This window comes from Cricetulus griseus, chromosome 3 (assembly GCF_003668045.3).
Source record: "Cricetulus griseus strain 17A/GY chromosome 3, alternate assembly CriGri-PICRH-1.0, whole genome shotgun sequence".
NCBI classification, from domain to species: domain Eukaryota; kingdom Metazoa; phylum Chordata; class Mammalia; order Rodentia; family Cricetidae; genus Cricetulus; species Cricetulus griseus.
In genome coordinates, this window is record NC_048596.1 from 70,825,155 (window position 1) to 70,844,542 (window position 19,388).

Sequence of the window (19,388 nt, forward strand, 5' to 3'; positions counted from 1 at the left end):
GTTGGCTTAATCCAAGATGGCAGGTATTGCAGTAAGGCCGTTTATATGTATGAAGAATGAACCTCAGAGTTTAGAGGACCTGGTTTTCTCTTGATTGGGGTTTTTAGTCTTTGCCTGTGTGTCCCACAGATCTACTTGGTGAAGTATCACAGTCTTTGTAAGACTTTTAGGTCCCTTCTTAGGATGATGATGTAAACACATAAAATGAAATACATAGACTTGCCAAGGAAGTCAAATATATTGAAATGTATTTAACAAAATATTATTTAAAATCATGATGCAGTACGACAGGTTCTTGATGTATCAGAAGACATGATTGAGCTGCAGGCCCGGTAGCTTTATAATCTAGAATTAGCAATAAGCAGAAGTGACATTTTTAAGAACTCCGCAAAAACAGAATGTTGTGTGAAAATCTCCATGATATCTATGGGTGACAAAGCCAGATACAACAACACTATGGTGGTGTCTCACTTGACTTCATAAACAAAGCCAACATTTTGTCACTACAGTCAAGAGCAGTGGAAATGAAGACATAGCTTCCCATCTCACACCAGAGACCCCTGTGTGAGCTCCCATAATGACAAATGCTCTTACGTGGATGGGAGACACTGACCACTACTGTTCCCATCCCTAGTTCCAATGACTCCATGGTAAAACAAAGGGCTCAAGGGTGACAAACGTGTGTCACCTTACACATAACTGTGATCCACTGGGAATGACTTGATTGAGGCTCTTGGAAGCATTCATGTGATCACCCTGATCCTAAGTGGAATGGATAACATGTATGCTTGTGATGTCTTCAGTGGGCACTGGATGGGAGAGAGGAAAGGGAATTGAGCACAGATTTCCACTCCTGAACTAGACACACCTATTGTTAGTTTTGATATTTAAATGAACCTGAAATTATTATCATCTAACACTAAAATACAGATCTGCTCCCCGAACAACAATAGCACAAGTGTTTTAGTCCCTTATTAAGTACTGTGTGTGTGTGTGTGTGTGTGTGTGTGTGTGTGTGTGTAACGTGTAGTGTATATGATATGTATGTGTAGTGTATGTTGTATGTTCATATGTATATAATATATATGGCTTATGTGTGATGCACATGTGTGTGTGGTATGTATGATGTGTGTTTAGTATGTATGTGTGTGATGTATGTGTAATATATATATATATACATATACATATATTTATATGATGTGTATGTTGTGTGGTATGTGTGGTATGTATGTGCACATGTGTGTGATGTCTGTGTAGCTTGTGTGTGTGTGATATCTGTGTGGTCTGTGTAATGTATGTGTGATGTGTGTGTGTGGTATTTGTGTGCTGTGTGTGTGGCATTGGCACCGTTGATGTGGTACTCATGTTGGCTGTGTCTTCAGATGGGTGTTCCACTGAATGAACTTGGAAGCCTTACCTCCAGAGTGTTCATGATAAGATGGTTACTGGGAACAGATTGTCTAGAAAGAAAACAAGAATTAGTAAACACAGCCCTACAAATGAACCATCTGGAGATTTATTTACATAAGAAAAGAGAAGAGCCGTGGTGTTTTCAATGCTGGCGTTTGTTTCTCCATAAGTAGCCACAAGGGTGTATTTGTCCTGAGCACACATTGAGCTTTTTAGTGGAGATCTCTGAAAGCATGAAAAATAAAAATAAAAACAAACATAGCAGTGTTCATTTGCTTGGGTATTTGAGAACTGGGATAGAGGAGAGATGGAAACAGGCACACATTTTTTTTTCTTCAAAATACGATTACTGGCATGATATTTTAACTGTTTTGAAATAGCTGCAATGCCCTCCCACTGAAGTTCTGAAGTTGTTTATTATTCCCAAAGTGACAAATGAGAACTATTTTCCTTCAACAAGGTCACATTTGGAGACACTCAGCCTTGTGCAAATGCTGGACTGAAGAATGACTCCCAGGGACCAAAACCTTGACACATTTGGTTAGCAGTGGGAAAAGTGACCTGGTGACCCGGAGAGGCCCCTCCTTGGGTATGGGACCAGCTCTGCAGAACCACTTAGTCCCCCCTCAGCTTACTTTGTCCTCTGCCATCCTCAGGAAGTGCACATTTTAATGGTTCTCTCTTCCCAGGAATCCTGACCCCATAACCTCTGCTGCTGGCTCAGTTACTATCCCTCCCGGATCGCTCGCCACCGTGGTGTGAAGAACACAGAATGGAGAGGGGCAGTGGCCATCACACAGGTGTTTGCGCTCAGCCAGGCACACCTGAATATTCTCTGCATCCTGTGTTGGATGACATGACCGAGATCCTGGCTGCATTGTTGGCCACACCTGCACAATGACAGCCTGGATAAAAATAGTTGCAGTTTGTCTGGGCAAGTCCTGCTTGGCTGATAAAATACTAATTAACAAGACAGTCATTGGAACAGAAAGATAGCTTTCTGCTCCTAGATTGGGCTGGGTTGTAACTCATCTTACATGTTTGTTCTGGAAATTGTATAGCTCAGGGCAGTGTATCTTTATAGGGGCAAGACGAGGCAGGATGGAAAGACTGAACAGGTCTGCTGCCCCAGGGCTCCCAGAGGCAGGAGCAGCTGCATGAAGGGCAGGAAGGGAACTCTGAAGAGCAAAGGTAGCAGGAAAATAATTACCTGATGACAGGACTGTGACTGTACCTGGATAATGATGATGGTGATGATGGTGTGTGTATGTGTATGTGTGTATGTGTGTATGTGGGGGGGTGGTGTTTGCAAGATCAGGTTAACTGGGAACTTGGCTACCAAAAAAAGGTCTTTTGTTTTGTTTTGTTTTGTTTTGTTTTTAAGGCTGTGGGGATGACTCAGTTGGTAAAGTGATTGCTATGTAAGCATGAGGATCTGAAGCCACATTAAAAATTCCAAGCATGGTGGCACATAATAATCTCTGCACTGGGGCCATGGAGACATGTGGCTCCCTAGGGCTCACTGGCCAGCCAGTCCAGCCTACTCTCCGAACTGCTGGCAATGAGAAAACTGTTTCAAAAGACAAGGTGGATGATTCCCAAGGAATGGCATGGAAGATTGTGGTCCTCTGGCCTTCACATGCATGTGAACACATATGTATACAAACTTGCATGAACACACACACACACACACACACACACACACACACACACACACACACACACTTACAGAAATTGAAATATGGGAGTTTCCAGAAGCTGTGCTCTGGGTCAGTACCTGACTCAGAGCAGGTGTTTTCCAAAATGGCCTGTGAAGGAATGCAAAATGACCTGACCAGCAGATGGGCTGGAATTTTAAGAACAGGCAGTGTGATTGGCAGGCCCTGAGGCTAAGCGCCCCCCATCCCCACATCTCACAGCAGGAACTCACTGGGGCCCTGTTTATTGTATGAGTGTCCTCAGGCTGAGAGAGGGTATGTTGAGTAAGACTACACAGCTATGAGAGGGAGAGGTATAATTTAAGTGGGCACAGCCTGCCTTCTTAGTTCTTAAACAAAGCTGAATTTGATCCTATCAGGACAGTGAGTGGCTGTGAGGAGTTGGAAGGGGTTTTGGGAGGGCAGGAGACCTGAGCTCTTAAAGCTGAGGATCTGCTCACCATTGGGCCAGTGATTGCTGTTACTGGATGCTGTCCCAAATGCCACTAGTGTTACTATCATATGCTATCACACTTCCAATATGTGGAATGGAAACAATAAAGTTCCAGCATCTTGAATCTTGCTTTTCACAATCATATATAAGGGGATCTTGAAAGTGACTTTGATGATGTTAATAAAAATCCCATGACCTCCTCACTCAATGATTCCAAACATGGTGGACCTACCCATAACATCCAACAATTCTGCAGACTGTCACTGTGTCAAATTTAGTGTCAAATGTCAATGTCATGTGCAATGCCCAAAAAGCTACTTTAAATTAAGATGTGCTTTTACATGAATTTATCTGATGCTATTAGGAATACTATCTGCTCATATTTGAAGAGCAATCATGTCTATGAGGTGAAAACAATATGCTCCTGTAACACAGACCACATTTCCCGACAAAGTGCCCTTATAGGTACCTGGAGATTGGGAGCTACCACTTTAGGAACATTTCAATTCTAAAATGAGAGAGGAATGGATGTTTCCAAAGTGGCACAAAGGGGCTTATCTCCCAAGAATCAAGGGGATCTTTGATTTTTATGTAATCTAGCATTTGGGCATGTACCCAAGAATGAAAGATTCAAGAACAAAATAGAGCCCAGGGAAATAGAAGTCTACTTTGACTACTGAGGAAGCAATGGCTATTGTTCCACTAAGGCCATTATGGAAGAGAGACTTCAGTGTCCAGGAAAAGCAGGACCAAGAGATAGCCTATTTCTCACTTCCATTTTCACTGCCAAGAGCCTTCACTGGGATTCATGACAGCATTTGGGGAATGTGACCTGTGCTGGAAGGGAGCCTCATTTCCCCTGAAGTCAGGTAGCTGTGCACACCCTATCCTCACCCTCCCCAGGCTCTGCTTGGCTCCCTCTTGCTCTTTCAGTCCTGACGCCCGGAGCAGCAAATTCCACAGACACTTGGTAGGGTTTTATCTGATTGTCCCTCTCAGGACTGACACACAGCACATTGCTGAGGGATATGGAAGGTAATTTGATACCAATATTATGCTCTTTTTCTCATGGGGGCCCATAAGCAAGGACCTGGGGCTTATGATCCATTCATCTTTTTGTCATTCTAAGTTTGCAACACTTGAACCAGCCAAAATAAATTTGTGTGTCATGTCATCATGTGAGAACCAGGGTTGGAATTTTCTAATATTTCTGGAATTTTCAACACAAGTGTCAAGTATATTTCTTTCTCCTTAGAAAAAATGGTTTAGTGCCTCAAGATGCAGATACCAACAGGCGAGGGTATACCTAAGTCCCAACTATAGAGGCTTCCTATGGAAGGCAAGGGTGCTAGTGGTTTCTTTTCACTTCTGGTACATATGAAATGAGATTATATTGAGGTAGCGATCCTCTCTCCTATTGTAAGAATGATACTGTTCATTTTGCTAAGCTTTCAAACATAGTGCATGTGGCAAAGACTCAACAATAGTGTGAGCAGAATCTAGTAGGCTTACAGTTCCAACTTGTATTGGGGCTTTACTTCTGGAAGACAGCCTGTAAAAACAGCAATTTACAGGAGGGGGAAAATAGAATGGGTCTTGAGGCATTTGGTCAGGGCAGACATTAGTTCCATTTAGGGCTCAAACCAGCCCACAGGTAATTGTAGGTCTCTGCATTAGCTTGTCAGAGCAGAGAAAGCAAGGAATTTGAGCTAATCTGATGGGCACATGAACTGGGGACACAGTGCCAAGTGAGACCATGGAACAAAAGGACACATGTGTTTTCAGGGGGGGAAAAACCAACACAACTTAGATTCAAATGTTGGACACACTAATCTCTGGGGAGCCTTCGAGGGCTTGTCCTTTTAGGAAAGTGAGCTTTCTTTGAATGGAGCCCTGGGGCCTAGGGCCTCTCAGTTGCCTGAGGCATATGGCCTGGAATCTTTGAAAGGCAGCTTTCAGGGCAGAGTTCCTCCAACTGTTTCTCAAAACTCTCTTCAGGAAGCCTGTCTGTCCCCTGAGTCTGAGCCTTCACTCCACCCGACTCAGTACAAGGGGCCCAGGCTCCACCCTGTCCATTCTGTTTTAACTGGTTAGGGTGGGGCTTAGGAATCCTGTGATGTTAGCATTCTCTCATCTGACTGCAACTGGGCAGACTGTAGTTACGATCAAGATCCATGAGCCTGTCATGGAACATGCCTGCAATCACAGCCACTTGTGAAGATAACTCTGGTGTATTGCTATTGTCAAGTCAGCCTGGGCAGCCTAGTGAGACTGCCTCAAAATAAAAATTTAAAAATGGCTGAAGGCCAGGGTTCAAGGAGATGGCTCATTTGTATTTGTCACAAAAGCATGAGGACCTGAGTTCCATCCCCAGAATCTGTGTGAAAGGACCAGGCACAGTGGCATGAGCTTGTATACCAGCACTGGGGAAGTGGGGGCAGATCAATTCTTGGGATGTGCTGGCCAACCAGCCTCACCTACTAGGCAACCTATAAGAGACTCTCCTTGAAGAATAACAACTGAGGTTGACTTCTGGTCTATACATACATGTGTACACACATGCACACAAGATCACACACACACATGCATGCATGCACAAGGTTGAAGATTTAGCTTTCTGGCAGAGTGCTTGCCTTCTATGTGTGAGGCTCTAGGCTACAAACAAAACAAAGCAAATCCACTAGTGAGTACTGCTGGCTGATGTCCTGAGAGGTAGTTTAGGTTACTTGAGAAGGATGTGTTGTAAGAATAACTGGGGATGGAGGTGCGTGCTTGGTACTTCGGGCTTTGTGGTTCAGGCTTTGTCTTCCCTGGGAGTTAACACATTAGCAGGTTTCTTATTGCTGTTCATCGACAGACAGGCTTCCCCAAAGCACAAATGGAACACAACTGTAAATGAGACCAGCTCTCCCTTGCACTAGGATGGAGCAAGTGTCTCAGAGCAGGCTGACCCTTGACCCCACTTCTGAAGAATGAGCCTCAGGACAGTTTCGCTGAATGGGAAATAAAGAGAATGGGGTGTGTGTGGGGGGAGGGGGCCAAAGATTTTAATTTTCTGCCTGTGAAGGAACTCACATCCTGAGCTTCAAGCTGGGCCTTAGGTCTCACCCTGTCTGGCTGCCCTCTTGGGGACCAAGGTGTTCATGCCTGTCACTAAGCTGGTTGGTGTTAGGCCACTAAAACAATCAGGTATTTAATCATATAAGTCAGAGATTATCCATTTCAGTAAAAATGTATTAAAAGAGTTAACCAGTATATATCTAGTATATTTTTACTGTTTTAAAACAGTTGTGTAAAACATGGTTTTAAAATCAGATCTTTTGTGATCCCCTAAAAAGAAATCAGACCTTTTGTGATCCCCTAAAAAGAAAAGCATGCTATAGGAAAAATTTAAAAGCATGATGCCTGTCTTTTTTGTTTGCTTATCTGAGATAGGATCTCACTATGTAGCTCAGGCTGGCCTTGAACTTTCAATGATTGCTCTTCCTACCTCAGCCTGCAAAGTGCTAAGATTATAGATGAGCATTAGCCTCTTGCCTGGCTTGATACATGCCTGGAAAAGTGAGAATTCTCTGACACATGACACTCCATGTTAAGATACAAAAACAGTGGGCACACTGCTTTCTGCCTATGAATGTTCACAGGGAAGGTGGAGGCTGGGTACAGGACAGACCTGTGAACAGTGTGACTTCATGGAAAGTCCTCAAGCCATTTGTAACAGTGAGACCTCACTGGAGACCCCAGGGGTAGCCTCAGCAGTGGGCTCAAGTGTGTGTTCAGTAATTTCAGATGTGGGTGAGCAGGTGTGGGAATAAAATGGTAACTGTGATTTCTTCTTTCTTCTTTCAGTTTTTTTTTTTTTTTTTGGCCTGATTCCTTTAATTTATATTTTGGTGGCGCTTTTTTTTTTCTAGCATATATTTATTGTATAGATTAGTGGGCCTTATTCATTGTCTCTTCCCTTCTTGGATATTTGAGATAAGATCTCAGGACCTCACTCTGTAGCCCAGGTTTGCCGTGTAGCCTCACAGAAATCCTTCTGTTTCAGCTTTCCTGGTGCTGGGATAACAGGCATGAGCCACCAAGCCTAGCTGTTTGCTTACCTGTGAGTTATTAACACTGAGGATTTTGCAGATGATTTAGTTTATATGGATTTTCTAGAGGGATGTGAACAACTGGCCCAAGGGAGCTCCATTCTAGGGCCTAAAAGTGGCCCTTCTTCCCTTCCTCATGTAACAACAGAAGTCCTTGACACCTCCTCTCTGTCTGCTGAAAGTACTCAAGCATCCATGGATGCAGGCCTGTGTCTTGATGAAGTTCTCTAGAGAAAAAGGAAGAGAATGTAAGGTGTGTGTGAGTGTTGTGGGATATTTGTACACTGTGTGAAGATGTGTTGCTGTGATTGGTGAAATAAAAAGCTCAACAGCCAACAGCTAGGCAGAAGGTATAGGTGGGATTTCCAGGGAAAGAAAGGAAGAGGAAGAATCTAGGCATGCAGGAGATGCTAGAAGACACAGAGAGGAAGCAGGAGGTGTAAGATGGAAGAGAGGTAAGGCCACATGAATGTAGATTAGTATAAATGGGATAGTTTAAGTTATAAGAGTTACGAACAAGCCTAAACTATAGGCTGAGCTTACATAATTAATAAGAAGTCTCCATGTATGTGGGAGCTGGCTGTCAAGACTGAAAAAGACTCGTGTGTGTGTGTGTGTGTGTGTGTGTAAAGCATATATATGTACATATATTATGTAATGTGTATATATAAGCATGTGATGTACATGTGCAACTTACAGAAAGAGACATACACAGAAAGACAGAGAGTGAAAAGATTGGCTAACTGGCCAATTAATGGATTTTAAAGGAATTGGCAGCTGACAAGGCCAAACTGCAGGGAGAACCATCAATCTGGGGACTAGGCAGGAGCCAATGCTTCAGTTAATGCCCAAAGCCATCTGCTGGCAGGATCCTTATTCTTCCAGGGTCAGTCTTTTTCCTACTAGTAGTCTTTATTAGAAGTCTATTGCTGAAAGTATTAATCTTGTTTAAAAAATACCTTCTTAGAAACATCTAGAATGTTTGTCTGAATGACAGCCAGGTTGACTGGTTTAGTTAACTACTATAGAATGTGGCTAACTTTGCCAGGCCAGGCTGTCTCCCTCTCAGTCACTCCCAGGGAGTGTCTAATGAAGAACTCTGAGGACTAGCATCTTAGTGACTAGTTACAGGCTAGTAGACCAGAGAGAGAATTTCTGATCTGTCTGCAATTTCTGCCCAGAAGATAGGATAGGAAGGTAACAGTAGCATCTAGGGTTCATGAACAGAATTCAGGAGCCTCTGTTGTCAGTTCTGTAGTTTAAATATTATTCTCATGGTTAAGGTCATAGAGAATCATCTTCTGGCCTCAACTGTTGGGAGCTGCAAAATACTGCGCCCAAAAGATGGTGCTGGTTTCCACCTTCCGCCAGCCCGACGGCGAGTGCTTTCTGTGGTAAACAACTCCTAATTTGGTAAAGGCCATGTATCCTCTTAATTCTGCTTGGAGACAACCTATCCTGGCACGCCACGTAGGGTTAGGTGATTGGTAGATGTAGACTATATCAGGCCCCATCTTCCTCTACCTGGGGCCACCACTCCATGTAAAGCAAGGTTCCCGAATAAACTGTGAGAAGAAGGTTCCTCGGTGTTGCGTCGTTCTTGCTGGTCAAGGGTGGATGCGACACTCAACTATAGCTTTGTTTTCCCTGTCCTTCCTTCTTGACTGGGGCTCTTTGATGACCTTGGCTTTGTCATCAATAACAACAAGTATAGTTGGTAGTGACAGCATACCTTGCTTAATGGAATTGCTTCTCATAAAGTTGGTATGGTGTCAATATTTTTCTAGACTATATGATGGCTAACATTTTTGCATTTTACAAACATGGAGGAATGAGAATGCTTATTTGATAATCTTCACTGCCAACTTGATTGCATTTGAAAACATACTACTAGGTGTGTGTCCATGAAATTGTTCCTAGAGGAGTTTCACTGAGGAAGGAAAACCTACCTACTATTCCTGTACTGGGTCCTGGATTGAGTAAGAGGAGGAAGCTGGCAGAGCACCATCCTGGTGGGTGATAGAATGTGACAAGCTATCTTATGCTCCCACCACTCTATTTTCTTGCCATTTCCTGGCAAGTCACCTATCGTCAGTGCTCTGTACCTTCAGACTGTGGTCCCAACTTAAATACTACTCTGTTAAATTGCTTTTTGTCAGGAATTTTATCACAACAATGAGAAGTAAATGATACAGCCCACCGAGATTTGTACTTTTACACAGACCCTTCTAGTCCTTCCCACACAGATATGCTTGCATGCATAATTATAATAGCCTATATTTTAATCTTCTGCCTATTATGTCATAGGTCATGATTTATTACCTCACAAGTGCCTTCCTTGTCTTTGTGGAAATTTAACCTTCCATCAAAAGAATGTATAGTAATTTGAATGTCAAGTTCTTTTACTTTTTATATCTTGTTGCTGTGGTTTGCTTTTCTTTAGGATAAATGTCTTAAAACAAGATCACCGAGCCAAAGAACATGAACATTTTTATAGTTCTTGATGCATGCTGTTTTGTTGAACTTGATTGAATTGAGTCAATTGCATAAATTATTTTGTTTGTTTGTTTTTGATTCTCTGGTGATGACCTGGCTTCCAGCGGTGACCTCTGTAGCCAACATGACACATAGATGCCATCATGACTCGCTGATTTTTTTCAGTCACATCTTTCTGACAAAAATATTCTTTGGGGCTAAAAATGTCCTTGCCTAGTCCTTGCTCAAGAGAGATTTATAGCTTGGAAAATCTGAGTGCAATCTCGGCAGCCATTTTTCAACCAAGAAAGGAAAAAGCACAGTTCACACTTACAAAGCAATTTGGATTTATTTTTGGCTCTTTGATTATGCTGAGAGCCTTTGGGATGCTTCATTTCATTGCTTTGTGTGGAGGAAGAGTCCCAAGGTGAGAGTTGTCAGGGTTTGGAACAAATGTTTCTGAAGACAATAGCTAGTGACTTGCTGTCTCTTTAAACATCTTCTTTTGTGTTTTTGTTGCAACATTTGGACTTTCCTATGGGGCATTAATGTGGCACAGCTCTGTTTTGTTGAGTGGATTCTGGTAAATATGTTGTGGTTCTCAATGGGGCACAAGGAAGTGATGTGTGGTAAGAAGTAAGTTGAAAACATGATGTTAGGACTGGTACTACACTTAAATTGGAAGAAGTGGGTAAATGAATTCTACTTTAGAACAATTGTTATCTATTTGGCTGTGGGTTTTTAGATGATAATGTTAACTCATATTAACTGTAAAATTAGGGGGTCTTCCTGTGATGTTCCCAGACATGCATAGATCAACTTGGGTTCTGTCTACCCCAAACTATCTTATCTTGCCCACCGCGCTCTATTTTCCTTCTCCGACTTCGTTACTTCTTTCTATAATAGTCCCTTTTGGAAAAATTATTAACACTTGAACTTTTTTCTTGGATATCTGTGCGGTACATGGGCCTTTAATATCTGGATTCTACTTGCCGTGTTTCACCTAATGAAAGCACCTTCCACGCTTGCCTTCAGTTGAACAGCCTAACGTTGATTCCTTGAGTCCACATATGGAGAACCAATTGTTCACTAGATGTTTGAACACTCCCTGAATCTGCTATGCATAGGAAAGTTACAATAAAATGGTTTATTTCAAGCAAAATCACTTTATTAACACGGGAGACATGGTTTTATAGGTTCATGCATGCTTTAGTGTGGGTCAGATCTTTGTTCCTGTTTATAGTTAAATAATATTTCATTGTGCACATATGCCACATCTTATTTTTCCAGTTGTTATCTGATGGACATTTGGGTTGCATGAAGTTTTTAGGCTCCTTTGAATAATGTTGCTATGAATATTTACGTATGAGCCTTGGATAATGTGTTAGCTAGTTTTATGTCAACTAGACACAAGCTAGAGTAATCTGGAAGAAGGGAACCTCAATTGAGAAAACTCTGCCATAAGATGCAGCTGAAGACATTTTGTTTTTAGTGATTGATAGGAGAGGGCCCAGTCCATTATGGGTGTCATTCCTGGGTTGGTGGTCCAAGTCAGTAAGCAGCACCCCTCCATGGCCTCTGTATCATCTCCTGCCTCCAGGTTCTTGCCCTGTTTAATGAGTCCATGCCTTTATTTCCCTCAGTGATGGACTATCACCTGGATGTGTAATCTAAAATAAAGTCTTTCCTCCCCAGGTTGCCTTGGTCATGGTGTTTCATTAGCAATAGAAACCCCAACTAAGACAGATAGATATTTGCTTTCATCTCTTCGGCCACACATGTCGGGAGTGGGGATTCTGAGTAATATGGCTACTCTGTTTAACTTTTAAGGAACTGTCTAGGAGTGTTTGTGGTTTAAACAGCAAGGTGGGTGAGGTCTCAGCATGTCAGTGTGTGTGTGTGTTTTGGGGGGGGTTGTTAAGAAAGCTGGTGGAAAGATTCCTCTGTTCCTAGGATGCTTACAGAAGCAGCTTCCCACAATGAGCTGTTTATTTCACTACTCCCTTCTCTTCAGGTTTTAAATGACTGTGTGTGTGTGTGTGTGTGTGTGTGAGAGAGAGAGAGAGAGAGAGAGAGAGAGAGAGAGAGAGAGAGAGAGAGAGAGAGAGAGAGGGAGAGGGAGAGAGAGAGAGAGAGAGAGAGAGAGAGAGAGAGAGAGAGAGAGAGAGAGAGAGAGAGAGAGAGAGAGAGAGAGAGAGAGTTTACATGCATTCCACAGCAAATGTATGGAAGTCAGAAGACAACTTTCAGAGTCAGTTCTCTCCCTCCGCCGTGTGGTTCCCCAGGTATCACACTCAGGTCCTCAGGCTTGGCAGCCAGTGTCTTTACCCACTGAGCCATTTTGCTAGCCCCCTCCTCTTTAGATTCTAACCATCTTTGTTTTGACACTATTCATGCACAGTTCTCATTCTAGATGCACAATTTACTTCTGGGGATTAGCTTTTGAATTGGAAAGCAATTATCCCATTCACAAAGCTTTCTCAATAAATATCCCATTCAATCGTTTAACAAAAATGATTTCCATGCCTGCCCAGGAATTGAACACACCAATGTTGATTCCTGAGTCTTCATGAGGAGAACCAATAATTTACCAAATGCTCAATCACTCCCTGGACCTGCTGCATATGCAATGGAGATTGAAAAGCGGTTTGTTTATTTTAAACAAAAGCCTTTTTAATGGTTTCAAGACCATTTCTGAAGTGAACATCCACTAAGCAAGAGAAGATGTCCCCTGCACATCTCAAGGCTCAAGTTTTCCCTTTTAGGCTTCTGGATACAAATAGCTTAGGCATTTGATCTTAACTTAAAATGGTTAAGTTATAGGAATGTTGGCCACGAGGATCTATTTCCTTCCTTTCTAGTAGAAAGATGATATTAGCTGGTGTAATTATATCCCTAGGTGGCATTAGCCACAGAATTGAAGGTTTGGCTTCCTCCTGGCATGCAAACCTCGAGTTTTGACTTGATGCTTCCACAGCTCGGGTGGATAATCATGCTACATTCGAAGGGTGGAATTAGAGTGTACGGTTGCTGCTCTGTGTTCCATGAGCTGAATATTCCAGTGCCAGCCCAGAAATACCTTACCAGTGCTGAAGTGTCCAGTTTTTCTGTGGCTTCTCCAGACTCTGTAAGTGATCCGGGAGGCAGATTCTAGTACATTCCAACACAGGGTCTAATTATGGGTGTAATGGTCGTGGAGCATTTCAAGCAAAATCCCACATACCCTACCTTGACCGTCTTGTTTTTACTGAAAAGATTACCAACCTAGTGTCAGCACTTGGAGACAGCTTGGGCTAAGTCTCTGAGACATAATCAAAGTCACAAGGAAAAACAAATAAACCCAGAGCATTCTGTTTTTTTCTGAGTGAAGAAATCCAGTTGTTGTGTGTGTTCTGACTGACATGATTTGACATGCTTCTTTTTTTTTTTTTTTTTTTTTTTTTTTCCTTTGGTTTTGGGTAATAGGCTTCTTGCGGCAAGCCTGTATTTTCTGTACTCTGTGGTTACCAAGCTGTACTTGACTTTAAAAAGAGAAGAAGAAGAAAAAACAAACCCATATCGTTGTGAGAAATTGCTGCTTTGTGGGGTACAAATGAGAGGTTTCACAATCTTTGAAGCCAGGAAGGACAAATCTGGCTCAGAAACTCTACTGCCAGAACAGTTCATGCTCCTCGACACTTTTTCTAAACTGAACTGTCCTTCTGCTGGCACAGAAAAGGGAAAGCTGGGAGAGACTTGGGCTTTGGATAATGAGTATTGGGGTTCAGAATCCAGAGACTTCCCCCCAGAAACAGGAAGAGCAGGCTGATGTGGTCTTCCGTGGACCAAAGGTTCTTAACCAGGGGATCATTTTGTTCAGGGGACACAGCTATGTCTGGAGACAATTCGGGCTGTCACGAGTAGAGGCAGCACACTGATATTTAATGGTGGTGGGGGTCAGGGATACTAGAGAACATCCCACAAAGCCCAGGCTAGACTCCACTGCAAGTACGGGAGGAGACCCAGTGTCTCAGCCAGCAGAATGATCTCTTGTCTGGCACTCTACTTCTTGGCACTGCTTTTACTAGGTGCAGTGCAATCAGAAACACAAAGCAAGCTTCTTCCTTGGAGGAGAGGCATGGACCCAGCCCATGGAAAGCCCTCACTCCAGAGTCACCGGAGTGCAGCTGTAGTAATTCTTCCACACCTGCTGGCCAGCAAGATACTGCAGGCCTGGGCTGAGTCTCTTCCTGCCCTTGTCAAGTGTTTTACAATGCTTGCCCCAGGTTAACTTTCTTCTTAGTGGTTAGAAAAGCGTGTTTTGGGTGAGGAATTATCCTTTAAGCTTTTACCTTTCTTGGAAGAGAAACACTTTGACAAACAGATTAAAATGCTGTCCAAAGTCACTAGAACTTCTACACTATTTAGAATTAGGCTGACATATGAGTGGGTTTGGCCTTTCTTTAGTGTCTGCAAGGGTGTGGTGTCACTCACATTTATCCCTCCACCTGTGTGTGTGTGTGTGTGTGTGTGTGTGCATGTTTAGGCCAGATGACAACAATCTTGGGTGTCATTCCTCCAGGTGCTGTCTACCTTTTTATTTTTTAATTCTCTCTGGTTTTGGGTTTGTCAAGCTGACTGTACAGGCTTGCTGGACAGTGATCCCCAGAGGTCCACTTGTCTCTGCTTCCCCAGCACTGTGATTATAAACATGTGAACCACCATGCCTGGCTTCTTTTTAAACTTGAGTTCTGGGGATTAAACTCAGCTCTCATGCTTGCAGGGCAAGCACCTTATCAACTGAGGCATCTCCATATTGTCCAGCTCTCTAAGGTTTGACCACTGCTCATGAGCTAATGAGTGTACAGACATGCAGCCATTCTTCTGTGTCTAAGGCCCTGCTTCTAGGATCCCCACTGGTCCCAAGGCTACTCCGGGTAGTAGAAAGGCACAAGAAATACCTTCATGCCAACACAATGATGATTTTAGCTGATGTCCCATCTAGTTTTTTTTTTTTTTAATTTAAAAAAGTGTCTTGCATTGTTTGTTCATTTGTTTTTTGAGATAGGGGTGCACACTGTAGTCCAGGTTATTTATGGCCCAGGCTGGCAGCAACACACCTTGCTAGCTTCTGATAGAATGACAGACATAACCCACCACACCCAGCCCTCTTCTCCTTATTTATAATTAATTGACAGATTGATTAATTATTCTATACGTAGATGATATGTAGGGGCATGCCATGGTGTGTATATGGAGGTCAGAGGACAACTCTTTGGAGTCAGTTCTCTTCTTCCACCTTTACTGGGTTCTGGGAATCAAACTCAGGATGCCAGACTTGCTCCGTAAATGCCTTCCCCACTGAATCGTGTAGCGAGCCCCCTCTTCCACTTTGTAATGGTAGGTCCACGGTGAGCGGCACAGACTTAAAGGGTGATTTCCATCATCGCCATTTCAGAAATTGCTGTCATGGGTGGAGAAGGATGGGCTGGGCATTATCATTCCCTTCATATACCTATAGTGAGCCAGCCCTGACCAGAACTCTGCTTAGCAGCAAACATCTGTCAGTAGCCAAGGGTTCAGCACTGTGAAGACAAGAAAGCAAATACAGTGTTCTCTGTAGCCTGCCTTCTTCCACTCGTCCCTCCTCAGAACAACCTTCTGAATGGGGAACTGATATGCCATACCTCTGTTTGCAGATGGGGAGACACAGGTGCCAGAAATCCAGTCTCATCAAAAGTGACAGAGCTCTATTGCCTTTGTGATTTCTAGATTCTTCCATCTAGGAACTCACCTGAATTGTCTGAGCTGGAATTTCACCCCCACTATGCTGGTTAGTGTTTTTGTTATCTGGGAAGAGAAGACATCAATTGAGGGATTGCCTCTATCAGATTGGCCTGCAGGTAAGGCTGTGGGGGCATTTTCTTGATCAATGATTGATATGGGAGGCCCCAGCCCAGCATGGTGGTGTCAGCCTGGGCAGGTGGTCTTGGGCTATAGCAGAAAACAGGCTGAGCAAGCTATTATGTAGCATTCCTCCATGGCTTCCACCTCAGCTCTTGCCTCCAGGTTCCTGCCCTGATTTCCTTTAACAATGGATTGTACCCATAAGCTGAAATATAATCTTACCCATTAAGTTGCTTTTCAACATGGTGTCTTACACAGCAGTAGAAAGCAAACTGAGACACACTCTTATGGTAAACATGTACAATCTAGGCATTTAACTTTCACTTTCAGAGATGTGCACTGAGCAACCTGCTCATTAAATCTTGGGGGGCAGGGGGGGGATCCTGAGCATATGGGGAATGGTGGAAGCTCTGACACTCCCTAGCACATCCAGGGGTGTCTCTATAAAGCAGATACACATATTGCTTCATAAGCAATTTTGATGTTTAAAGGTAATTTTCTATCTTGGACCTAAATGAGAACCATCTAGTAATACTTCACTGTGATATTCAACTGAGGGAGTTGGAGGAAATCTGACCAGGTTTCCTTCAGTAATGGAAGGTCTTTCCAGCTGAGTCTGGTGCTGTTCCAGCTGGCCTGTGAGCATTCAGACTGTCTAACGCAGGTCACAATGTGCCCTAAGTATACAATGTACACTAGATTTGGAACAAGGCACAAAAGCCATAAACTATGTTCATCACCACAGATCTCCTCCCCTGCTAACAGCTTTGAATCTCAGAGTACTAAGAAGGAAAGACATTGGAGTGGTGTTGATCCTAGCATCAACAAGCACTAAGAGGGGGAGGCATCAGAGTGGTGTTGAGCCTAGCATCAATAAGAATTCATTGTCCAACCTTCAAGCCACACTCCCTCTATCCCAGTCCTTCTTGTTCCAGACAGAAAACTGGCCACTTGAGAAGCCACCCACAGCACTTACAAAACGTTAGACTGTCGTCTACCATCATCTTTAAATGAGTGCTCACCCTCATCTTTGAATGAATGTTCCCCTTTCTCACCAGGAAGAAGCTAAGACTCCTATTCTTAACAGATGTCCTGGGTGTTTTAATGGGCAGATGGACTTGGGGGGGGGGTCCATTGTCATCTACTTTTAGTAGACATGTCTTCCATCTGGCCCTTTCTGTCCCTCACAAATGCACTTGAAGTTTTTCACTGCCATGCCACTAATATTCCCCTTTGCTGCTCTACACAAAGCCCACCCTGGGTTACTTTTTAGATGCCATTTATGGTTTTAACATTGAACCTTCTACATCAGCCCTTCAAAATGGTGTGTCCAGGGATACAGAAGGAAAGTTTTCAATGATTCAGTCTATGCTGTTGACTGAGCCCAGACATTTCCAGGTAGAGAGCTTGTGAGTGACTATGTGGCATGCCTTTCTGTCTAAATGACATCTGGGACCTTTCTGCATCCTGGGAACATCTGTGCTGGGCACAGCCCTCTCATTTGGTGTTTAGACATTGGTTTTTGATGTTTATGCTGTTTTTGCTCAAGCCTCAACCCTCTAAGTGGGAGAAAGAGCTTGCTTTAGCTTCTCAAACCACAAGATCTCTAAGGACAGAACTTTCTGAGTCCTACTTCACATTCTTTGGATCCCAGAATCATCTCTGTCCAGGGTCCCTGCTGCCCCGCTGCCCCCTGCCCTGAGAAGACACCAGGAGACTGGTTCTTCCCACTGCCTGATCTCCTGCCTCTGTTGTCATCTGCCATGTTGTGAATCCCATGGCATGGCTCTGTTAACCTCTGTGTAGAAGGAGACAAACTGTCACTCAGAGTCTGTGGAGAAGGCTGTGACCAGCTTTTTTGTCTCCTCACTATACACTGGACTCTCAGAAGCAAACTGAGAAGCAACTGCATCTCTTCCTGTGCTGTTGTCCACCTGGGTACCTGAGCACACAGAGTGTCAGGGCTCTGCATCTCATTAATTTATTCCTTCTTTAGTTCATTCACTCAGCAAGCAAGGAGTGTTCAGGTCTTTGTGCAGTCACAACAGTCTCTCTCTCTTGCTTTCTGCTTCAGAGATTCCTAAACAACTCCAGTAATTTCTTTGCTTGTTTAAACCCTTGCCTCCATCCCCAAGTAAAAACTTATTAGAAAAGCATGACTATTGTGACTAAAAACAAATCAGTGGTTTAGTTTTGAGCATGTTCCTAGTTTGCTATTGGTAGCTCTCTGCCCTGTACACACTCCCCTCCATGTCTCTATGTGCAAAGCTTCAGAGTGGGGAAACTTGGATGTTTTTCCTCTACACCGAGGCATCCAGAGCTAACCAGGGATCATCATGGTCAAGGTGAAGGAAGGCACATGCCCAGAACTTCGTCATGGTTGAATAGGCACCAGCCATTTTTTGACCTATTTTTCAAAATGCTTGTCTCATTTCTATCTATGATCTGTGGGTCTTTACTAAACTGTTTTCATGGTTTTGTTCCATCTGTAACTAGGTAGGAAGTCTTCCATCTTTCTCCTTCTGCTTCCACTCACCCCTGTAATGATAACTTTCTGCCAGGTGCTTGAGTTTCGCCGCCACGTTAGAGCAGCCAATGACTAGGATTTCTTATTTGCTAGCTCTGTCTTAAGTATCAACCATAACCCATTAATCCATATATTTTATAAAGACTTACCTTATGGAGGACACCAGTGGCATGCAGGTCCTCTCTTCCTGGGATCACATGGCGATTCCTCTTTACTACATTTCCCAGAATCCTCCTCGACTCCTAGCCCCACCTATCTTGCTTTCCTATTGGCCAACAGTGCTTTGTTTTTATCAACCAGTAAGACAAACACATACACAGAAGGACTTCCCCCATCACACCCCACTCCCACCTCCTGCCTTTCTCCCTTCCTCTTAAGGGCTCAAGAAGCCCTTGGACATTTTAGATGCCTAATATGTTTAGGGTAACTAGAAAAATAAAAATTGTACTGGAGTGCTTCCAAATCCTGCCCCATAGGAGCTTAGTTTCCTTCCTTTAAAAAAACAAAGACCATATTAGAGAGTTTAAAAAAATATAATCTATCTCGCCTTTAATCCCAGCACTTGGGAGGCAGAGGCAGGCAGATCTCTGTGAGTTCGAGGCCAGCCTGGTCTACAGAGTGAGTGCCAGGATAGGCTCCAAGCTACACATAGAAGCACTCTCTCTCTCTCTGTCTCTCTCTCTCTCTCTGTCTCTCTCTCTCTCTCATATATATATATATATATATATATATATATATATATATATGGAGTGTTCCCCATCCATAGATCATGGATGCCATGGCTTCCTTTAGTCCACCTGGAGGAGAGCTTTGGCTGCCACAGGAGGCAGGTTGACCTTCCATTC

General features: G+C 43.4%; 1 long non-coding RNA gene across 2 annotated transcripts; it reads right to left on the bottom strand.

Annotated features, from left to right (window-relative positions):
- Window positions 1-445: 445 nt before the first annotated feature.
- Window positions 446-18,751, bottom strand: LOC103164312. 2 transcript variants are annotated; one of them, XR_003483117.2, is made up of 4 exons: window positions 18,693-18,751; window positions 15,904-15,959; window positions 1,418-1,460; window positions 446-809 (listed from the first exon to the last, which is right to left on the bottom strand). It is a non-coding gene; the product is annotated as an uncharacterized LOC103164312 (long non-coding RNA). The 2 variants fall into 2 exon arrangements; XR_004769075.1 differs by lacking the exons at window positions 446-809; window positions 1,418-1,460 and adding an exon at window positions 15,110-15,694 and having other exon boundaries at window positions 15,797-15,959; window positions 18,693-18,741.
- Between the last annotated feature and the right edge of the window lie 637 nt (window positions 18,752-19,388).